Source organism: Paralichthys olivaceus, chromosome 16, assembly GCF_024713975.1.
Source record: "Paralichthys olivaceus isolate ysfri-2021 chromosome 16, ASM2471397v2, whole genome shotgun sequence".
Lineage (NCBI taxonomy): Eukaryota > Metazoa > Chordata > Actinopteri > Pleuronectiformes > Paralichthyidae > Paralichthys > Paralichthys olivaceus.
In genome coordinates this window covers 21,083,825-21,107,959 of record NC_091108.1, presented here as the reverse complement: position 1 = coordinate 21,107,959, position 24,135 = coordinate 21,083,825, and the positions used below count along the sequence as shown (strand labels likewise).

Here is a 24,135-nt window from a genome sequence, read left to right as displayed (position 1 = left end):
TAGAAGTAGAAAAATGGGCTTTCTGAAAGATTTAGTGAAAGTTTATGTGGGCAGATACATAATAATGAAAAAGTAGGGAAATGAGAAATACATCGAGCAGAAAGTATTCACACCATGTTAATTTATTTATATATTTCTTAAACTTATTAGAAAAAACTGTGCTTCAGCTTCATTCTGTGCTGGCAACTGTTTGATTGAATAATGAGTAGCTGTCACAAGTGAACAATATACAGAACATTCCCACTAAAACATTGAATAGGGCTTTTAACATCCAGTTTTTCTGGACGTCATCAGCCATTTATTTATTATTACTTTTTTACTGTGGTTTGATTCCATAGCAAATGTTCTTCTAACAGTCAAAATAATTTTATTCATAAGTACAAATTCACTTTACTTCCTTGGACTTGCTTGGATGTACTTGGTTCATCTAATTCGCTTGACCCCTGTGTGTGTGTGTGTGTGTGTGTGTGTGTGTGTGTGTGTGTGTGTGTGTGTTAAACTACAGCAGCAATTGGCAACTGGGGCAATCGTTGGTGCAGGATCATTTTGAATATTTTGTTTGATATCGGACTTACTTTGATATTCATGTTCCAATGCTTTCTATCAAGCTGAATTACAAAGCTTTCATTTGGGCAAAGTTGTGAGCTTGGGTCTGACGATTGTGTCAATTGTTTAACAGAGCTCTAAAATACCTGACATGCAACGTATGAAAAAATAACACCAGTTCAGTCAATTATTTAAACCTATGTATAAACCACACGCATTTTTATACATAGAACCTTGAACACTCAAACACACACACAGCTGGTCTATGTTTAGATAGAGACAAATTACCCTGCAGCTTTGAGTGTGTGTGTGTGTGTGCGCACGTGTGTGTTTCTGAACTAATGTCCTTGTGGGAATCGTTTTGTTTTCCACTGTCATAGAGAGGATTTGTTCCATCCTCACTTACTTTGGTCTCTCCTGTAACAGATGCTTGGTGCATCTGATGTGACTTCATGATTGGCTTTCCTGCTTTATAGACTGTGGTCATCTCAAACTAATATCTATGTCCATAGGTTACAATACTCCTTTTGCAACCTTTCACTTCCTAGCCATAGTAAGTTAGACAGATATCTAAAATGCTTCTCTGCATGTCCATCATTTGGACTTTGTTCAACGACTTGCTTACAACCTGACTTCGCTCATTCCAAGGGGCCATGACATCTTTTTGTGTCATTGCATTTCATCCTCACTATACTGCAATTCAATTTGTTTCAATTTCTCTCCTTTAACATATATAAGACAAGACCACATCATCACCCCAGACCAAGCCTCTCTTCCCTGATAACGGGTCGGTTTCAGAAGTACGATTTTACCGATCCCAGCTTCTCAGAATGACTGCTCCTTTATGAGCCAGCGAGAGCGCAGCCTTGAATGCTCCCGTGGGGCTCGGCTGGCTCTTCCTACAGGGGACCAGGCCAGACTGGGCCTCTCAACTGTGGAAGCTGTCTGAGGATCTGCAGCTGCAGAATCAGTGACATCTTTTAAATCACATCCTAAAACATAACAGGGGACTGCTGGGGCTCAGGAGGTGGAGCGGGTCACTTCGATCCTTACGCCCCCTTTCACATGCATGTGTTTGTCAGTATCTACTGTGCAGGTGGTGTGAGTGATGTGTGATATATAAGGTGCTGCACATAGATGCACTGTATGAATGTGTGTGAATGAGTTAATGGCAAAATTAAAAAAGCTTTGTGTAGCCATCAAGACTAGAAAAGTGCTACATAAATACAGACCATTTATTTGTTTTTTGGTAAAAGATTTTTACCAATCGTATAGTACCCATTTACTCAACAACTTGCCTCATCCTGTGTTTTAATGCTGTATTTTAATGTTGTTTTTTGATGTTATATATCTCTCAGTTTTAATCCTGTTTTGACAGTGTAGAGCATTTTGTAACTGAGTTCCTAATTGTGCTGTAAGTTCTTATTTCTTATCTTAGAAAAGAATTAGTAACAAAGGTTTTAGACTGATGTTGACGTAAATGTTTGCTGAAGTTAATTGCAGTAATGAGAAATTTAAGGGGCAGTGTGTTTTTCAACTTTAAAATGTCTCATTATCATGTGTGCACTTTCCTTGCTTTGGAAACTGTGACTTCATCCCCTTTTTTTCAATTGTCTCATACACAATTGTTTGTTCATATGTAATTTAAAACAAGAACTGGCTGATCGGGTATGTCATCAGCTTGCAGGTGCACCCTTGCTGTATGTCATCCTTTCTCTCTTCCTGCATGTTATACAGGTAGAATGATAATAATAATATGATTATTATTATTATTAATATTATTATAAAATTAGTTGCTCAAATGAGTTAGGTAAACTCTAGGGTCACCTGTGGATGAACCTCAGTGGCATTTATTGTTACCCTCATTAATTTACCGACATCATTTTCCAACAGTGCGCAGCCGTTACGGATAATTAGATCTATACTGTCAGTAATTACTGTCAGAATGAGTAGAGTTGATTAGCAGCAAGTAGCATGGCAGCTATGATGCATTTTTTTTTCAATTGTCCATTTCACAAACGTCTGATGAAAAACAGACACTTGTATTCTAATGATTCCAGATGTCTACACAGGCCACTCTCACTCCTGGAGTTTTACTGGTATAACCACAGTGTACACAAATACAGACAGAGCAATAGAGCTCCTGCTTCTCGGATAATGTGCTGCTCACAATGCCTTGTTTGTACACTTAGTAATTTAGCAGTTATTCTGTTAAATGTAACACTGACAGCTAAATAGATGAAATAAATCTGGGGACAATGTGTATAAGAAACCTAACCCTAACCCAACAAGATGTAGTGCCTCCTCTCACTGACAACACAAGCAGTGAAAACAAATAACTTTTATTGGGTTAAGAACCACTAGTCATCAACTCAAAGCTCTGGGTTCTTTTATCAGCTCGAAGATGAAATACGTGTGGATTAATCACTATTCTTAAACACATCTGAGAGTCAAACGCCTCCAGCAGAAGGAACAAGGAAAGTCACGTCTGTCAGAGCTTAAAGGTCCAGTGTGTAAGATTTAGGTGAAAGGGAACTATTGGCAGAAATTTAATGTAGAATAATCCTCTTGATGTTTTCACTAGTTCATTTCTTTTAAATTGAATGAATTGTAGTTTTCTTTACCCCAGAAAAGGCCCTTTATATTTAAATACTTTATATTTACATCGAGGGGACCCTCTCTAGGAGGCCACCATGTTTTTTACATTAGTCCAGACTGGACAAACTAAACACTTTTTGAGTTTTTATTAAACTGAAGCTACCACAGGTTCTTTTTCATGTTTGGAAGGAGAGGGGGAGGTGAGGGGTGTTCAGCTTCAACATGCAACTTCAACACTAGATATCACAAAAGCAGTGATGAGCCGATAGCACCAATAACATAGGGCATGCTCGTGTTTTTTTTAAATTGTTTCAATCGTGTTTCAATCCTTCATTTTTCCTGAGCATGTTTTGTAACCTATAATATTGTGGGTTACACATATTAACAAAACTCTTAACATGTTACATTACATTTCATTTAACTGGCGCTTTTATCGAAAGTGACTTACAATAAGTGCATCGACCATGAGGGAAAAAACCCAGAGGAACAAGAATCACGTAAGTACATTTTGCTTCAAAAAAGCCAAACTACAGAGTGTTACAATATAAGTGTCATATAAGTGCAACAAAATATATACACATACTGTATTTCCTCATCTTCTTCACCACAGTTTAGTTGGAAGAGCTGTGTCTTTAGTCTGCGGCGGAAGATGTGAAGACTTTCTGCTGTCCTGGTGTCAATGGGGCGCTCGTTCTACCATTTAGGAGCCAGGTCAGCAAACAGTCGCGATTTTGTTAGTAAGCAGTAAGGGAGAGTTGACTGTCGATTGTCTTACCCAGGTTCATAACAGTCTGGGTGGGGGATACCACCGAGTTGTCAGTGTTCAGTGCAAAACAACATGAGACATTTATCACAGATTTATAACTTCCTGAGTTTGTTGGTGTGCGCTGAAAAAAGGGGAAAAAGTGCAACTGGGACCACAGTGCAGTGAGTATTGAAACACCAGCTGTCCACACTACTAAAGAGGATCATGTATGAGTTTTAAAGTACACGTCAGTACACAGAGGAACTACACATGCTTAAAACAGGACCAGAAATCAAGGAGTGAGCTCACATGCATCACCACACATTTGCCTAAGTGCTGCAGGTCCCAGGCGTGAAATCATGCAATCAGTTATTCTGACAAAAAGGTCAAATGAGCAGATGTGACAATGTCAGGCTGTTGCTGGGTCGACTCCCTGTAGCAGAATGAAGAGAAAGTCAAAGACATACAATTCAATCAAATCGTTTTTTCTATAGCGCCAAATCATAATATCCATTATCTCACTGTACATGGTAAGGTCATGACATGACAAAATTACAGAGAAACACAGTTTTCACAATGAGCAAACACTTTGGTGACTGTTTGAGAATAAAACATTAACTAGAAGAAGAAAGCTCTCAATATGGGCAGACATCTCTTTATAACAATAAAAACATGAAAATCCATCAAACCTTATGCATTTCAGATTTTGACATTTATTAACAAATATAAGTGTAAAATGAAACATGTAAAGCTAACAAGGCCCAGAGATGACATAGTTCAGAGTCACAAAATGGATAACATTCACATCTTCACTAACGTACAGGCGCCCTAATACATAATCACATACCTTATTAAAAAAAGTCCAATGAACAGACGGGATAACGTGAGGCTGTTGGTGTGTTTCCTCCCTGTAGTGGAATCATAAGTCAATAAAAGCGCAAAGCAGAGTTCCTGTAGACTGCCCAGCAGGGCGCTGCCACATAAAGACATTTTTGGGGTATAAGTCCACAAATACTGAATAAAAGTCTCTCAAAATAAAATCGATTTTTGTGTGTCACATTAAGAACTGCTGCCATTCTATAGAATGATTAAAAGTAAGTGGCATGTGTTTCATGGATCAGAATCCAATTGAATTTATATTGACATGGAATAACATAAAGGGAATAACTAAGAAACATTTATGTATGACTCTCAGTTATTCCCTTCATCCTCCTTAAATAACCACTAAGAAACATTTATGTATGACTCTCAGTGGTTATTTAATGAGGATGTATACTCTTTTTTGCTAAAGAGAGCTTGTGTACTCATAAATCTCCATGCATATAATTATATACTCTGTGCTGGAAGCTGTGGTGTTGAATATTTGACACATTCTGCAGTTTACAGCACAAATCCCTGTCATGCTGCTCTCATCAGCTCTCATGAACGCTGTTTCCTGGTGTCAGTGTCAGTGTGCAAATCTCAAACGCAAAATTCTTTTTTTCCCCCAAATGTCAACAGAGGGGATCCATAGTTTCCAGCCTGATTTGTGTTATATTTTAATGTTGCTATTAGTTAATGGGTGACAGAGATACACTAAAATATTGCCTGGTCAGATTCAACCATGAACCTTGTGGTTCGTGCTTCATTACAAAAATAAGATCTCATTGGAATTGTAACAAAATTATTTAAAATATACTTTAGAGTATCTAAAAAATCCAACTTTACCTTACCTTTTCCCCCTCTGAGACATACTGTAGTGAGAGATGAAGAGAGGCTGAAAGAGAAGTGTGTGAGCAAGCAGCAGAAATATAATAAAAAGTGTGTGAGGCCAATAATAATCTTGCGCGCGCGCGCGCGTGTGAGTGTGAGCAGCCATTCTTGGTGTAACTTGGCAGACTCAGAGGCTGCAGGCAGGCAGAGCAGGAAAAGACCATATACTGAATATATAGTATCCATAAAATAGATTTGTTAAAATTGCAGGTTTTTGTGATGTAAAAAGAGTAAAACCCAGATAAGTAGTTTCAGAACTTCATTCACCTTTAATGTAGCCTATAAAATTCAAATGAAAAATATACTGCAACTGGAAATAAAAAACGTACAATAACATGTTTGTAGAAGTGTTAACACCTGTAAACTTATACTTTGTTGAAGTACTTTTAGATTTTATCACAGCTCTCAGTCTTTTTTATTTGCCCACTCTTCCTGGCAAAAAGCTCACAGATCCATCAAACTGTGAGGGCATCTCTTTTGCACAGCCATCTCCAGGTCCCCACACAGCTTTTATCTCTTTTTCATTGTACTTTTGTAAACACTGTTTATTTTCATTCATCAGAACAGATGGCAGGTGCAAGAAACATTAGGTGTAGAGCCTCAAATTCTGATGATAATCAGTTTCGAAGACCTAACAGAACAAAAACAATAATTGTTATTGCTAAGTCACCATAAACAGGACCAAACTGCTTCCACTAACTGGTTCCAGAGGGGAAGTTTGGACCTTTTCATAAATCACTTCAAAGAAAAATAGGTACCATGTAAATGATTTAAGATTTGAAAGCTTAAACACCTTGTTTTCTCCTTCATTCCTAGTTTATTGCACTGTTTATCTTGTCTTTCATTCAATTCAATTTTATTTGTATAGCACCAAATCATAATATACATTATCTCAAGGCACTTTACAACAAAGGTCAAGACCTTAGAATCGTATTAATATAGAGAAACACAACGGTTCCAACAATGAGCAGCCCTTTGGAGACTCTGGAGAGAAAAAATTCCCTCCTTAGATCGGAGATCGGAGATGTGTTTGTGAAACCTGTACTCGAGCCATAGTCCTGCCCGGAGGTTTGTGGTCCACACCGACGTCACTTCCTGCCCTTCTCCCTGGTCGATCTTCCTCTTCCTGCTCTTGTAAATTGCCAGTTTGGCTTCACCTGAGAGGAAGTTGAGGAGCTGCCACTTGTTTTTATTCGTTTTGTTGTATCCAGCTCCCATGATAAAAACCTTCTCAGTAAAAACTATATTAAAAAGAGTAAAAACCGTTGTTAAAAGAGAGAAGAGACTGGTGAGTCTCTTGCACTCTGTAAAAATGTGATAAACTGTCTCACGCAGGTCGCAGAACAGACGGATTAAGAACAGAAATAAAAGTGAAGCAACAGCACCATGTAAAATTCTCATAGTTGGTTTTTAACTGATCCTGATACATTTTTTAAAACTGAGCATCATCCAACCCCAGGTTATTGGCACGCCTCAGGATGCTGCTGGCCACATCTCTCCACATCAGATCTGCCGGACCTGTGAGGTACCTTTGAATGAACTGGAGTCTAAAAGTGGCAGTCCGGCTGGCCAGGTGGACAAGGCCCTGTCTCCCCTCCTCTCTGTCTAAAAACAATACCCCCTGTGGCAACCAGTGTAGACCAACCCAGAGGAACTCAACCATGTTCCTCTGGATTTCTGCAAGTAAGCCTGGGGGGGGTCTACACAGGCTAGTCAGTGCCAAGTTGTTTAAAACCAGCACTCTACCTCTAAGAGACATCTGGGGGAGCAGCCATTTCCATTAGTTTAGTTTGTCTTGAATTCTTTCTATGACGGTCTCTCAGTTCTTCTTCATTCTTGGTGTGTTTTTGCTCCTCAAAACACACCAAAATATTTTAAACCACCTTTCTTCCACTGGAGGCTTTGGGGGAGAACCAGGACACCGCCACGTCACTCACCGACAGCGAGGGCTTCACTTCTTTTCCAGTTGACCTTCGCTGCCAATGCCAAGCTAAAATCCTTTATAATGTTTGCTAAAACATCAGCCTCAGTTTGGTTCTTAATAAAAGCTATAAGATCATCTGCGTAGGCAGATAAGATCATGTTTCTACTAAAACCGGGATGAATCAAACCCTGAATGCTTGAATGTATTTTGTGGAGGAGAGGTTCCAGGGAGAGAGCATAGAGCATCCTTGACAGAGCGCAGCCCTGCCTGACACCTCTACACACTCGAAAAGCAGCACTCAGACTGCGGTTGACCTTCAGCACACTCTCAACCTCACTGTACAGCACCTTGATCTTAGTTATGAAACCAGCACTGAACCCAAACTTCTCCATCACTTTCCACAGGAAGCTGTGTTCAATACGGTCAAAAGCCTTTTCTTGGTCTATGGAAATTAAACCAGAATTTACACCTAATGAACTAGAGACATCCAAAACTTCTCGAATTAGGTGGACGTTGTCCACCATGGACCTGCCGGGGACACAGTAGGTCTGGTCCCGATGGATGACCTGCTCCATAGCCTTTCCCAGCCTGGAGGCCAATACTTTGGACAGGAGTTTGTAATCCACACAGAGCAGTGACACAGGGCACCAGTTTCTGATGTCCTGCAGGTTCCCCTTCTTGGGAAGCAGTTTGAGGACTGTCCTCCTGCAGGACACTGGCATGGAACCAGAGGCTAGACTTGTTAATAACCTCTGAGACGTCCCTTGCGAGGATGTCCCAGTAGGCCTTGTAGAACTTAGCTGTGAGGCCATCAATGCCAGGAGCTAGTCGTCCCTGCATGCCCTGCAGGGCGGTCAGCAGCTCCTGCATCTGGAGGGGCCCTCGAGCTGTGAGTTGGTCTCTGCAGTCCCCTGTAGAAACCCTCCAGCATAAAAGTTGATAAAAGCTCACAGCTCGCCCTCGTATCTGGCTTGGTTCCGTCAGTTCTTGCCCCGTGTCAGACAGCAGTGCATGGATTACTTTCCCCTGCCCGTTCTTCTTCTCCAGGCTGAATAAATAACTCGAGGGAGCATCCATCTCTGTGATGTTCTGGAACCGGGACCCGACCAAGGCGCCCTGTACTTTACTGTCCAGCAGGTCAGCTAAAGCCATTTTTTCCTCTTTGAGGCTTTCAATATAACCTCGATTTCTGGTGGACTCACTTAAATGTTCCAGTTCCACTATGTCGGTCTCTAGATCCTTCATAGATCTGTTACTATCCCGTGTGAGGTTTAGTGTGTGCTGTTGACACAATAGTCTTATTTGTGTCATACCATGATCCCACCACTGCCTAAGACTGTTAAACTCACCCTCCCTCTGTCTAAAAACACCCCAGAAATAAATAAAGACCTCTCTAAAACTCCTATCAAATGTTAAAACAGAATTAAAATGCCAATAAGCACTTTTGGGTAAAATATTCCTGATAAAAACATGAGATAAAAGCAGAGAATGATCAGTAAAACCAGCAGGCATAATAACACAACTCTTAAAAATGTTAAAATTATGTTTAAAACAATAAATACGGTCTAGTCTGGCTAAGGAGACCCTGCTCTCTCTGATAATTCTCACGATTTTAGTTTAAGATTCCTATTTTTTGGTCCCACACACAGCATGGGGAAATTTGACCTCTGTATTTAACCCATCCGTGTGAACGGAGCACACACGGAATACAATCCACACAGTGACCACACACGGAACAGTGGGCAGCCATGAAGCAGCTGCCCGAGGAGCAATTGGAGGGTTTGGTGCCTTGCTCAAGGGCACCTCGGCAGTGCCAGGAGGTGAACTAGCACCTCTCCAACTTCTGTCCATGCTGGACTTGAACCGGCCACCCTCTGGTTCCCAAGTCAAGTCGCTATGGACTGCACTACTGCCCTGCTGAGAACATTTTTTTCCTTTGACTGCTGCTAAAAACCTAGACATCACTACTGTCAGACACACACTCATCATTCGCACTCTCATTACACACACACTCATTCATAGCCACTCCCCTGCTGGACCTCCTGCGTTCCTTGTTGCTCCTTTCCTCTTGGAACCACAAGAGAGCCTGTGTTTTAGGAACAAAGTGATCTTTAAGTGGCTTTAAATGTGAGGAGCAGGATTTTGAATTATATTCTGAATTTAACAGGGAGCCAATGTAGAGAAGCTAAGACAGGAGTAATATGATCTCTCCTTCTGGTTCCTGTCAGCACTCCTGCTGCAGCATTTTGGACCAACTGGAGACTTTTTACAGATTTCCTGGGACATCCTGATAATAAAGAATTACAGTAATCTAATCTAGAGGTAACAAATGTGTGGACTAGTTTCTCAGCATCCTTCTGAGACAGGATGTTTCTAATTTTCTTAATATTGCGCAGATGGAGGAAAGCTGTCATACAGACTTGTTTTATGTGTTTGTCAAATGACTTGTCCTGGTCGAACATAACTCCAAGTTTCCTCACAGTGGAGCTGGAGGCCAAGCTGACACCATCCAATGTAACTATCTGTTCAGACAGTGATTCTCTGAGATGTTTAGGGCCAATTACAACGACCTTAGTTTTGTCTGAATTTAGAAGTAAGAAGTTTTAGGTCATCAAGGCCTTAATGTTCTTGAGACACTCCTGCAGTAGAAAGGTCTCAACTCATGTGGGATGAGTTACAATATTTACAGTGGGTCCGTGAGATTTGTGGGCCACTTTAAATGATGGGAGGTGTTAACAGATGAGTTTGAATATGATTATTAATATTATTACCAGGTTATTTCTAGGCAAATTTGTGTGTGTATGTGTGTAAATAACAACATTTGCAGATTTTCGCTTAACTTGGTGGGAGTATTATTTTAGAGGGTATCTCCAGATGATGAACTTTTGGAGCTAAATAGTCAAATGTCAAAGCAAAGTTGAATTAGGTCTAAATAACACATTTTTAGAAACTTAAAATTGAGCAGTAAATAATCTGTATTCGTATGATGTCATATGATAAGTGATGGCGTCATACTTCAAAATAGTACTTTACTAAACAGTAGAGGGATTCATTGCAGCATATCTCTGTACTTCACATTCTCTCATGCTTTTTTGTAGCTGGATAATTTGCCATGTATTAAAATATGAATAGTGATATTGAGTTATGTAACTTGCAGTTTATTGATGGAAGTGCAGCAAAAAAAGCTGTCCGTGGATGCCTAAACAGCATGCATATTCAAAGTTATAACATGAACTCAGGAGATCTCCCCTCATTTGTTTGTTTCTCCTGTCTATTCCCGAAGCAATTTCTTCATTTGGAGGAGTTGGTGTCACCTCCAATAGGCAGAGAAAACATCAGCTATAGAGACAACGTTTCCACCAGGGGAACGGCTGATGATAACGCTGAGCTTCTTGGTAGCATTTAAGGTACAGCCCATAGACACTGAGATAAACAAACATATCACTATTCTTTATGATGTATCCCATTCCCCTGGGGTGGGAAGACCGAGGCTACTGTCTCGCTCAAGTTTCATGATGACTCTTTCCATTCGTCATTCAGAACATTATTTCATGACTGTATCAGGAACATAATGTGTGAACAAATTATTAGTACATATCAATGGTCTTTGTTTTATCTTTCACATAGCATCACATAGACAGACTGCAAGGGCGATGTCCTTAAAGAGTAAATGTATGTATACATATGTATTTATGTAAATGTATTCATTCCTATAAGCGTAAGCAAACACGGCATTATGGCATTAGTATAAGAGCTGAATTAACCTGAAATAATCTAACATGAAAAACTCTTCACACTAAATAAAAATGATCTTCTACATTATAAAACAGTGATGTCCCTCTGTTAGGGATGCATTACTCTCTGTCTTCTCCAGGGGACGACTACAAAAGACTGACCCACCTCTTCAGAGTTGAACACTGCACTGTAGTTATTCCTGAGACTCAGAGGCTATTTACCATGTCCTGAGATGGCTATATGAATATGAGCTGATATGATATGATATGATAATTAATAGTATAGGCAGAACATGATATATATATAATATTTAAATGTATCAATGAAAAATACATATTTTCAGTTGATTGGCATGTTTATGTCATGGGGAAATTAGGGGAACTGAAACATCATAAGCAAACACAATAACATAAGTAAAATGACATGTTTGGAAAAAATTTGAGAAATGTTTGTAAAAGTATTTGAGGATGGAAGTGAGAATAAGATGAGGAGGGAAGGAAGGAGGGATGCAGAGAAATAAGGGGTGGTGGGTGAGGCGGTAAGAGAAGTGTTCTGGATGGCTTGTTCTCACAATCTTCCAATCGGTGCTGCAACTCTAATCATATTTTTTCCATTTTTAATTCTCTTCAACCTGTGCTCTACATTTTTGCAGTAGGCTGCTCTATCATCATAATTTATTTGTCGACACCTCTGGCTTAGGCAGCACCCAACAACATTAAGGGTGACGGCCACTTCCAGAAACAGAGCAACAAGCTCTTTATGCAGTGGTTTCAAGCAAAGCATTCCCTTTGAAGAAAAATATCCTCAAACCATATGCAAGTACAGGTCCCACACAAGAACAGCTTGTCACGCACTTACAGGTATATGATGACAGCTAAATTAAGTCATGATGATGGTAATTGTAAAACAAATTATTAAATGATATAATGTTCAACATTTGCTTATTAAAGGTAAATTGTCAAAGACAGACTCTTGGAAACGGAGAAAACGTTTGGCGCCATGTCAACTTGTCATGTCCACGCTGCCACTTCCTCATGAGCGTCCACCTGCCACCTGAGTGGACACAATAGTCGTGGCGAGCTGTGCCTTGTGCACCTTTCTTTGTGAGGTGCATGGGGAGACTCACCCAGAACTGCCTTTAGACAGATGTGTTATGGTTCCCAGTGTCATGGTCTGCACCGTGGCTCCCCCTCCCTTCTCTATGTGTGTGTGTGACTGCAGCATGCTTGGGTCGACAAATTATGTCTGTGATTGGTATGGTAGTTTTGGGCATGGCCGATGTTTCTTCCTGCAAGTCCATGGCGCACCTCCAGCTCATCTCCACAAATCATCTTTTGCAGTATAAGAACCCTGGTCGTTACTCCACTCGTCTCCAGATTATAAAGAACAACAATGTGGTACTATCTTCTGTATGGGCTCAATTCTGTTACCTGTCTGTGTGTGTTCTCAGCTGCTGAGTTTGCATATCTCTCCCTGCCTCAGGTTATTTACCTGCCTACCCTACTCTATCCCCACACTTCGGCTACAGCTATGCCACAGTGTCCTACCACTCTACATGGCATGCCACGCCCTGGCTTTTTTTAATATAAAAAAGAGGGTATATATTAATAACTGTTGTTCATTTTTGGTGATGAAATGTAAACAAAAACTATCTGATTGTAGGAATTAAATACTGCACCTCCCATGGTAGACTCATGATCAAGTCTTATAAAACAACTACTTTCTCAATTAATTAAACAGAGTCTAGGTGGCAGTTGTCCACACTCACTACTGCCAAGAAGCACCAACCCACCAGCAGAGACACAGTTTGCAAATATTTCAGGCCAACTGTTGCTGCAGTCCAATAGCAGCTGGATAAAACTCAGTAAACCAGTTTTACATTGTGAATGTGTGATTAATTTATGTTAGCTTATTTTTTTTAAGCATGCATTTGTGATACAGGACTTATTCCTGAATATAGCAAACTCATATTTGTTATCCATATCGGACATGAGCGCCACAGATTTCTGCACATTACTGCCCTCTCCCAACTGGACCAGAGGGACACAGCCTCCTCTGTGATCGGTTTTACTTATTTAATTCCTTCATTCAGTCTACTCAGCCGTAATATACTTTATTTTCATTAACATTTATATTTAGGTCTATATTTTATTATATTTTAATACTTTAGTTATATTTTATATATTTGATCTTAGTTTTTATACTCTATTCTGTATTATTATTATGTTTGTTTGTGCAATATTTTTGAGCATGGCTAAAAGAGGGAGCCTGTGACCCAAGCATTTCATTGCCAATGACTGCTGTATGTAATTGTTGTGCATATGATAAAGTATGAATCTTGAATCTTGCATGGTGGTTGGAAACCCCTGCACCCAATTATTAATTATGGCAATTTATCTGACATGAGTGGATTTCCTTATAACCTCCACCAAAGTATTCATGTTTTACTACCTTTTCTGCATTAAAATGTATTATTTGACATGATCAATATGAAGAAAGTAGCACACACTCGCAAGGAGAGACTGACATTACTCTGCATGTTCAATAAATCAACCTTCCGTGGTGGGATAAAGACCAGGGATTTGATTTTGATTAATCTGATTAAGATCCAACGTATGGAGCTGGAAAATGGTTATGTTTGGGTTGAGTTAGGGTTAATGTTGACTTTAGCAATTAACAACTTATCCATTTTTACATCTAGCAGCCATATGAATTTGCCAACATGAAGCCACTTCATCAGACAGACAGAAGAATAAAACAAGTCTCAGCTGTTGGACAGCGTGACACAGGGCAGTTTGATTGTTGATCTTGTTTGAGTAAAATGTAAGGCTTGTTTCACTCAGACAGAGCTGTTGGTCAAACAAATTGCCTTCCATCTAAAACAAGTCAAACTGAGTACAGGTGACACCACCTGCCAGCTGGACTCCAGCTCTGATGTACCAGTTAACACCACAACAAATGTAGTACAATGTTCAAATTTATCTAAACTAGCCTTTAAGAGAAAACCGCAAAATATCTAATAGTGTAGAATACCTACAAGGGCCCACTAGAATGTTCTATCTTTTAAGGTACCACTAAAACATGGACACTCTCCACAGGAAAGGAGAGGGCTGTCTGTATTTCCTGAGAAGGCTGGGGCCCTTCAACATCTGTAAAAAACTGCTGCAGATGTTTTACCAGTCTGTGGTGGCCAGCGTCCTCTTCTACGCTGTGGTTTGCCGGGGAGGAAGCAGCAAGAAGAGGGACTCTGCCCGACTGGACAGACTGGTGAGGAGAGCTGGCTCAGTGGTGGGCACAGAGCTGGACTCTCTGGTGACAGTGGCAGAGAGAAGGACCCTGGACAAACTGCTGTCCATACTGGACAACGCCCACCACCCTCTGCACAACACCTTCATCAGGCAGAGGACTGTGTTCAGTGGCAGACTGCTGTCTCAATCCTGCTCCACAAACAGACTTAAGAACTCTTTCGTCCCCCTGGCCATCAGACTGTACAACCGCTCTCAGTGATGGCAGGAGGCACAATAGACAATGGACTAATCTCTCTGCACAACTTCCTGGACTCTCTGTCATTGCCATGTCTGACTACCTCTGCTACATGCTGTGACTGTGACTTTCATTCATTCATTCATCTGTTTACAGCCTAATTTCATTTAATTTAATCGCACACAGTCCTTTATCCCCATTTCTCCCAATCTTCTACGGTCACGTTATAGTTTTAATGTAGTTAATAGTTGTATAAAACATTTTTATTTCTATAGTTACCCTCTAGTTTTTATATAGTTTTTGTATAGACAATTAGCAGAGGTTAACTTAACACTTCTATATTTATTTTCTATGCACTTTTTCTGCAAATATTTAATATTCCTGCACATTTTTAATTCCACTGTATATATTCAAATCCTATGCAAATGTTTAATTTCTCTGCCAAAGTTTAATTTTACTTCAATTGTTTAATTTAATTTAATTTCCTTAATTCCTCTGTACACATTTAAATTTACACTCATCTCAGGCCAATTTCTACGTATGGTTACTGGGTTATAAGTTAACTAATGCATAAGTCAAGTCTAATGTATGTTCAATGTATGTTACTGCCACTGGATGCTTGAATTTCCCCAATAAAGTATCTATCTATCTATCTATCTAAAATCTCCCAAACCCATCAGAATCTCCAAGAGGACCCATGGAAATCCTCAATGGCAACAACATCGTAACATCCCCCTGAAAAATGGCCTCTCGTTAATACGTGATGCTGGGGCACCGCCCCCTTTCAACATCTTGAGGGGGAAAAAAACTTGTTTTAAAGATAATTTAATTATATAATAACAATTTGCTCATACAATGCACCTCATAGACCATACGCGCCTATGTAAGCATTCAACACAACATGTTTTCAAATTGTACTTGCTTAATTTCTGTCTAAATACATAATACTTTTGGATGTTTGCCGTTGGCCAAATGAGAGTAATTGTAAGTGCTAAAACTTCTGGAAACGCCACAGGCCCTGAGGCTGCTCTTTAATTCGCTGTTACAGATTTTCCATGGGACACAGCTCTCTGCGCCCCAGACACTCCCACTTTTATTAACAGCCAATAGGCTTTGCTTTATGTTTTTTTGATCAAATGTGATTGGTCAACCCTTGACACCATCTCTGGGTATGTCAGCCGTAACGGCTTCTGCTGCGAGCTGACCGGGCAAAGATATGGTAACTTCAAGTGGAACAGTCGGAAATCCGGTAATTTAAGAAAAAAAGAGGATAAAGGAGCTTTAGCGATTTACAAATTCAGCAGCCAGCAAGTGATGAGGATGAGCTTACACCCAGGGCTTCTCACGCTCTTGTTGTGAGAAACTGAGGTGGACAACTGCATCTGGTGTAAGTAATGCCTTTTATTGCTTCCCCTGTTTGCTGTTTCTAAGTGTTGGCACTGAGGTTCTGTGGACAACAACGGGGGTGCGATACCTTAAACATCTTTTTGAAAAATCCAAACGGCATAAAAGTTGCCACAGTCATTTAGACAAGACAATGGGGCTAAATTGTTTCGACATTGAAGGCTACAGGATTGGCATTTTGTGCATTATGTTGTCTTTGTTCAGTCCTAGTTAAGTTTGTTTGTCCCCTTCAGCACTTCCCCCCCCCCCCAAGTAAATTTTAGTACCAGCCACCACTGCTCCTGAACCTTCTCTATGCCCATTACAACCTCAAAGACCACTACTCTAAAGACCTCTTGAGCCTCCTTAAAGAACTCTACATATTTTTGAAAGGCCCTATACTGAAATCATTCAATGATCACTTAAACTTCTAAACAACTCAAAGAAAAATTACTACAATTTCCAAAACTACATGTAGAACCTTCTCTATGACCATTACAACCTCTAAAGAACCACCACCACCTCCATACCTCTAAAGCGTTCTCAGTGACTCCAATCTACTACGACACAACAAAGAACACCAAATCCCCCTAAAGGACTAAAGACTCTCGCACTTACATCCACTACTAAAACATTCCAATCGAGAACCTCATCAGTAACCACTAGAAACTCAACATAACGACTGACGTCTAAGATATGTGATAAGATGGTACACTTATCAGGGAGCCCAAGGGCCTTCTTTAGATTCAATTCAATTCAGCCTCAATCCAGGTTTTTTCCTTGAATGTCTCTCTCTTTCTTTCTCTCTCTTTTCTGTCAGAATATATATATATATAATATAGATATGTGTGTGTGTGTGTGTATTTAATGTATGTATAAAAGAGAGGAGATTCAACTGAAGAGCTGAACACAACTGAGAGAGAGAGAGAGAGAGATGAGGAAGAGAGGTGGGGCAGAGGCGGTCTTTTATTCTCCTCAGTGCTACAGCCAGAGAAAGAGAGGGAGGGAGGGAGAGAGGGAGAGAGCCAGTGGGAGTGGGGGATACACACTTTCTTGTCCACAGCGTTGGGCAGATGTAGAGAGAGCAAGCAGCATCGAGAGACAGATGAGAGTGAAGCAGCAGGGCGAGTGGGAGCCTGAACACATCTGTCTGCACAAGGTAAAGAGCATCACTCCATTCAACACACACCTCTTTCTCTGCTCTCCTCTCATTTCTTTCTTTCTTCCTCCACATCTCTATCTTCCTTTGACTCCTGCTTCACTGCAGAGCAATGTTGTTGAAACTGCTGCAGATGTTGTTGTGTGTGTGAATGAAAAAGTGTCTGCAATTGGAAGAGCTCCCGACTTGCGTGTGTCAGAGAGAGACATTGTGTGTGTATTATTTAGGAGCATGTGTACGTGTGTGGGTGAATAAAAGACCTTCACACTCCATATGTGGAGGTGCTGGATTTGACCATAGAGAATATTCTTTGTCTTTTGCACTTGTGCTCGCTGTTAACGCACACGCACGCACACACGCACGCACGCACACTTTTCTGTAGCCCCATCAGCCGGTGTATTGGTAGTGCTGTACACCGGGCAGTGCAGAGCTTAAAGGAAATCATTTGCACAGCAGACTGTGATCGATGTCTTGCAGTCCTGTATGCAGGCAGCTGGGGCACCGTAGATTTTTGAAAGCACCCAACCTTATCTGTGGATTTATTGAAGCCAATGAGAGTGGGATATTTTTAAGCTCTGCTGACAACAAGCTGAGACTTTTCTCGGTCACACAAATGAGCAAAACATGTAAATCCCTCGGTGGATCAAGTGTCGGCTCTTGTGTTGATGCAGCCAGTGAAAAGTTTCACTGAGCAGAGCAGGAATGCTCTGCTTAATGTGCTGATCTCTATTTGCTATTTTATTCGTGCGTCCATCTTTAACTTATGACTGGAGGTTTCTGTCATTCTACTAGGGATAATAGAAACAGTATGTGTGTCATCTCTACTTTTACTAATATTATTACTATTATCTAGGTGTCACATTCAATTCTCAACTGAATTTTAAAACACGTTAATGTGATTAAATAGATTGAATCTACGAAATATATTCAATATATTATTCTTTTCCATCTGGACTATTGCAATTGATTTTAAGATTATTTTAGTAACTTTAAAATCTCAACATATGCTGGCACCCACTTACATTAAGCAGCTCTTGACTTCAGTTGCTACCTGAGATCAGCCAGCCTGTCCTTGTTGGCTGTCCCTAGGTCAAGACTGGCTACTCAGGGTGACCGGGCTTTTTTTGTCAGGGCCCCGAGGCTCTGGAACTCCCTGCCTGATGAAATTAAGCTCGCCCACTCGCTGCCTGTCTTTAAATCACTGCTCAAAACATAATTTTATTGGACAGCATTAAGCATTCAGATGCTATTTGTTATTTAAGCTTTTAGTTTAAAAAGAAATATAGATAATGATCTGATCAACTGCCATACAGGCCAGTAGCCAGATTTAGCTTTAGCCTCAGCGTTATTTTTACCATGTATTTTGTGAAGCACTTTGTAACCTTGTTTAGATAAGTGCTATATAATTTAAGTGTTGTGTGTTTTCTTCTTTTGGATCTGTTTTGTAGCAGTTGGGATAGTTTGAGTTTCTCTTTTGCTGTTTTATTTCGTTTCAGAGAACATAGGAATACAAAGATATAAACAAAAGCACACTAGTACAACACAGCCTAGCGAAAGACAGAGAAACATAGCGGCAAAGAATATAAAAACAATAACATACAGAGTCATATTTTTTTTACATTACATGCAACATTGTTTTTACAGTTTTTTCCCCATATAAAATATTTTGTTGGTTTTCCTAACAACACAATCTGTCTTTACATCCATATTTCTCCACCACATTCAATCTGTATATGTAATCTGCCCTCATTTACTTCATCTGAGAAACAGCCCTCTGATGTGAACCAGACCTGTATCAGAGATTTTATCCTAACTTTGATAATCCCATAAATTTAATTTGTCCAATGCCAAGTACCTGCAACATGAAAGTCATGTTATCAGCCAGGCATTTGCATTTAGTTTAAAAACCTGTAAACGATGAGCCCCTGTGAAGCTGTAATTTGTAATAGCAATTGCCTCTTTTGTGCCGATTGAATGTATAGGAAAGTTATTTTCTGTCTGTGATCCTGGTCTCCACAGGTATTGAGACAGATAAATGACTTAATACCTTATTTACTTCCATTAACAAGATGTGATAAGAAACCAGCCACTAGGGACACTCTTTTGGGTAGTTCTAGTGCCGGTCCCAAGCCCAGATAAATGGTGAGGGTTGCGTCAGGAAGGGCATCCGGCGTAAAACTTGTGCCAAAACAAACATGCGGATCACAAATAGGAGGGATAGTGGATATATTGGCAGACGATCCGCTGTGGCAACCCCGAAAAGGGAGCAGCCGAAAGATGAAGAAGAAGAACAAGATGTGATAAGATTCAGAGACACATTTTCGTTGCTATACGAAATATATTCAAATCATATTTCTTCAAACTACAATCAAAGTTTAGATTAGTTGTTTCCAGTAGATATACTGCAGATGCACCTCTTTTTCCCTTCAGCGCCTGTGCTATTTAATCCACATAAATCCAGTCAGTCAGTTCCATAACCTGATCATCTCATATTCCCAGCTCATCTCCAAGGACTGCCTAAAGAGGAGTAAGGTTGTGTCACTCTGTGTAGTTTTATTATGTATAGAGCAGTGGTCACCAACCTTTTCAAGTCCAAGATCACCTTTTAATTCAGAACGTATGCCGAGATCTACCACCCTGATTTCTTCCAAAAACATTTATATTTTTATATATATATATATATATATATATATATATATATATATATTTATTATTTTTGCAATTTCTGTTAAAGGTTGAATGTACGAGTGTAAATATACACAAAAAAGGCAGTCATGCAACTTTATCTATTCAATAAAATAATATCAATTCTTATTCACAGCATCTGTTCAATGCACAATATTTAGCTTCTCAGTTCAACAGTATGTTCTGCAGAGGAGCTGCCCCTGCAGCAGAATGCTTTTGCATAGGCTTTGCCTTGAAAATGGCCACAAATATGACTATTTCCTTGTGTAAATACAAGTACTGTACATGCCGTGCATCTCCTGCAAATATCTCACAATAAAACCCAGTCTACAATTATATATTATTTTAATGTCCATACCCTGAAGCACAATTCAGTACTGATGAGAGGCAAGCACTATAGAGTTGATTATAATTTAATAGCTACAATCTTGTATATCTTTGAGCTCTCTCAGCTGGGTCAATAAGAATCAACTACACCATCATAACTCATATATTCATACGAATTGGCAAAAAGAGGACATAAGTGACCCCAAGGCCACCTTGGGGTCACTTATGTCCTCTTTGTTTGTGGAAGCATGGCAATGTGGATTTGCCTTTGTCAGGTCTTGTTCTAATGGTCGTTCATATCATTTGTATATGATCAGTACAATTGTGTCTTTTCTTTCCAAAGTCATGTTCTTTAGAGTATGGTTAATATAGAATGTGTGCCATGCTAATAAAATTACGCCAGAGCATCTCTGTTAAACTTCTTTTAGATATGCACTGAAATCTGGATCTGGCGTAATTGCGAATATCTCACTAATATCACTATCTATCACATATATCAAGATGAAAAAGTGACATACACGTAGAAGACACCAACAACAACAACAACAAATGTCTAGAGAGCTCTTGGTATTGCATCCTGCCGCCTGTTTCTCCAAACCTCACCTGAACATTCCAGAGATTTGAATATTCTCTGTATTTGTGAATGCGTTTGACCGGAGGATCTCCAGCTGCATTGCTCTTGTGCGAAAGAACTGAGAAATTATTGACTAAATTGTATAGACTCTGGAAGTCATGTTTGAAAATGGCTTTAAAGAGACAGCACTTTAAAAAATTTGGACATTTTAAAGTTTTAGTTCTAATGCCTTTAGTTCCAAATTCCTTAATAATCTTTGCTTTTGTCGACAGCCCTTTCAATTCCTTCTATATTTATTTCTTGTCTTTCAAACATTTATTTGTGCTACGGCCTGGTTAAGTCGTTAACTCATTTATTCACACAAAGTTCATTTAAAATAGGTGCCATGATAATCAGGAGGAATGTCATTAATTTTATTTTGCCTATTATTTTCAGTAGATTTCAGACTGGGATTGTCATTCATGTCTTGGGAATCCATTTATTTATATTGTTACATAATTATTGTGGGTTGTGACTTTGTAATGGATCCAGCTTTAATAATTGCACTCCTGTGGACTGTCTCTATGGAGACATTAACACTTGCAAGAAATGAATTGAGCTAAATTACCCTCCTGGTCAATGGGTCCTCACATTTTAGGAATCCCTCTTCTGCCTCCCTCTCATCTTTTTAGAGTTTATTGAGTAATCCAATATGGGTTACCCATACTCATTTTCTCATGGCCCCATCAGAATGCGGAGGAAGGCTCTCGTTCATTTATTTCCACATTATTTTAATAACGAAGTCAGTCTTCTAATTTGCCCTACTTGTGAATTCAACAACACAACCCAAGTATTCTTGGCCATCACCTCAAATTCAAGAGCAGAATGTCACACAGAAGGATATCATCAGTTTGATGGAGCTCATGTAAAATTACCATGATTTAGTCTTTCAATCAAGACATAAGGTTTACAATCTCCGGGGCATTCAAGGAGGGATTCCCAATGGCTGTTTGTACTGAAGTAAGTCTGATGCTTCTTAACATGTGAGGTTATCAGTATCACCTATCTGAGCTGTGACTGTTCCCACACAGATACAGATACATGCTGTCAGCCTCTAAGGAAAAGGCAAGAGGACATTAACTTGAGTTACATCCTTGTACAGTGTTTGGAGGGTTATTTCACAACACATTACAGAATACTTGCCCTTGAATGTCATTTGTAAGGCATACTATTGAGTCAGTCTGATGGGAGATTTTTAATCTGGCAAATGAAGACCTAACCTTTTCCCAAACTGTAATTTTTCACAGCTTTATGTAAGATGTGAAAACCTGTCTGCAAGACAAAAATAACTGTGAATTTACAGTTCCAAAGAACATTAGCACCCCATTTACACCTGACATTAAAATATGTGTGTAGACTTATCAGACTGCAATCACATTGACCTCGCCAACATGAAGGAGCGATTCCCGAGATACGATGAAGACAGCACTGATCGGCTCTGGATGTGGTCAGGGATGCTCTGTGACCAAATGGAGCCCAAGTGTAAACGATGGCATTGTCCATTCACGTACAGCAATAAATAATGTTTCACATGAGTGCTAGGCAGCATGCTAGCAGTAATTAGGGAGTAACTTGAACCAGTTCTCAGACCTTTGTGATGGTGAAAACAATGTCAAAGATGGCTTCGACCTCAGTTTTTAAAAAGCATGCAAACAAAATAACATAGATTGCATCTTCCTCTGTTCTTTTTTGTTTTTGTTGTTTTTTTTTTTTGACTTGCACAACTAATCGGGCTAAAGTCATCTTCTTAAAATAGAATTAGTGCCACTTAAGGTGTTTTTTACCTTCTCTTTTTTACCACAGCATGGAGTAATAAATCAGCAGTGCTGTATAATCTTGCATGCACACCAGAAGCTTTTAGTTTAAAAAAAATAACAGTTTAAAGTGTAAATTCAGTCTCAAGTTTTGGCTGAAGTGTCCCTCTGTGAAAATTCAAAAAAAGCCGTGAGAGCATTAAGACCTCGAAAATATTTTTCAACTAAACTAGTTTACACAAACTCCAGCCATTAATGTCAGCATGTTCCAGAGACAAAGGACACTGATTGACCGTTCTAGTAGTTCTGTATATATTTGGTCCTAAACCAAAGTGATGGACAGATTTTGACCCAGTGGGTGGCACTACATGTAAAGTCAAAGGATCCCCAAAAGATCATTCTGACCAGCATCAGTGCTACTGTGTTTAAACTCAGCACAGACCAGTCCCACACAGTTCAATTCACTTAGGTTGTCTTTTGCTGTTACTCACACACACATGCTTCTTTATCACACTCCACTGGCTCTTCCACTCCTCCGCTCTCTCTGGAGGGCTTAAAGTCCAACTTCTTCAATAACGCAAACTCAAATATATATTCCCAAGAGGTGGACAGCCGTTCTCCCCTGGCTCCAGTGTGTTCGTGGTTGTGTGTGCTTGCGTGTGTGTGTGTATGTGAGTGTTTGTTTGTCCAGCACAAGCATGCTACTGCCTCACCTCAGAGTCAAAGTCTACACTCATTAATGACTAAAACACAGCTTTAGGAATGTTTCCCAAAAGCCCCAAAGGATTTGATTACATTTGCTGTGAACACTGTCAACACTCGTGTCTACACATCTCTAAATCAAAACTTTCAAAATCAGTCAAGTAAAATTTAGATTTAAATGATTTGAAAAAAGTTTGACATATTCAATACACACTGAATCAAAGCCTTTATACATGAAATTGAAGTTTTCCTGAATCCATTGATACAAAATGGATATAATGCAGTTTTGAGATAAAATTATTTCTGTATATTTATTCATTAGCCACAATTAGATACTTATTTAATAATTATTTCATCACATGTAAATAAAATTTATATATAACTATATAAATAGATATATATAGAGTATATGCTTTGCATATGTCTTCTCTATCATACATTAACCACACAGCCGTCAGAGGCAACTTTGGGTTCGGTATCCTGCCCAGGAATGGAGGAGCCATGGGATTGAACCTCCAACTGTGGGTGAACTGCTCTACCTCCTGAGACATAGCTGCCCAGACAGCCCTGTGCAGAGCAAGTCTTCTTGAGCAAGAAAGTGAAGCCCTAACTGCTCCTGACGCTGCCTCGTGTGTGTGTGGCTCTGTGTAAGAATGGGTGAATGAGACATAGCTGAAGCACTTTGAGGGTTGAGAGTTTTAAGATTCAGGTTAGAAGTAAATGTATATC

The 24,135-nt window shown here is 39.7% G+C and overlaps 1 protein-coding gene across 2 annotated transcripts in view; it reads left to right on the top strand.

The window, feature by feature from the left end:
* The first annotated feature begins 17,188 nt into the window (after positions 1-17,188).
* The window catches only part of LOC109638312 (cadherin-18-like), a 139,816-nt gene continuing 132,869 nt past the window's right edge, over positions 17,189-24,135 (top strand). For both annotated transcript variants that reach the window (XM_069511608.1, XM_069511609.1), the window contains exon 1: positions 17,189-17,325. The gene's annotated coding sequence lies outside the window, so the exon portion shown is untranslated. The remainder of the gene's footprint in view (positions 17,326-24,135) is intronic.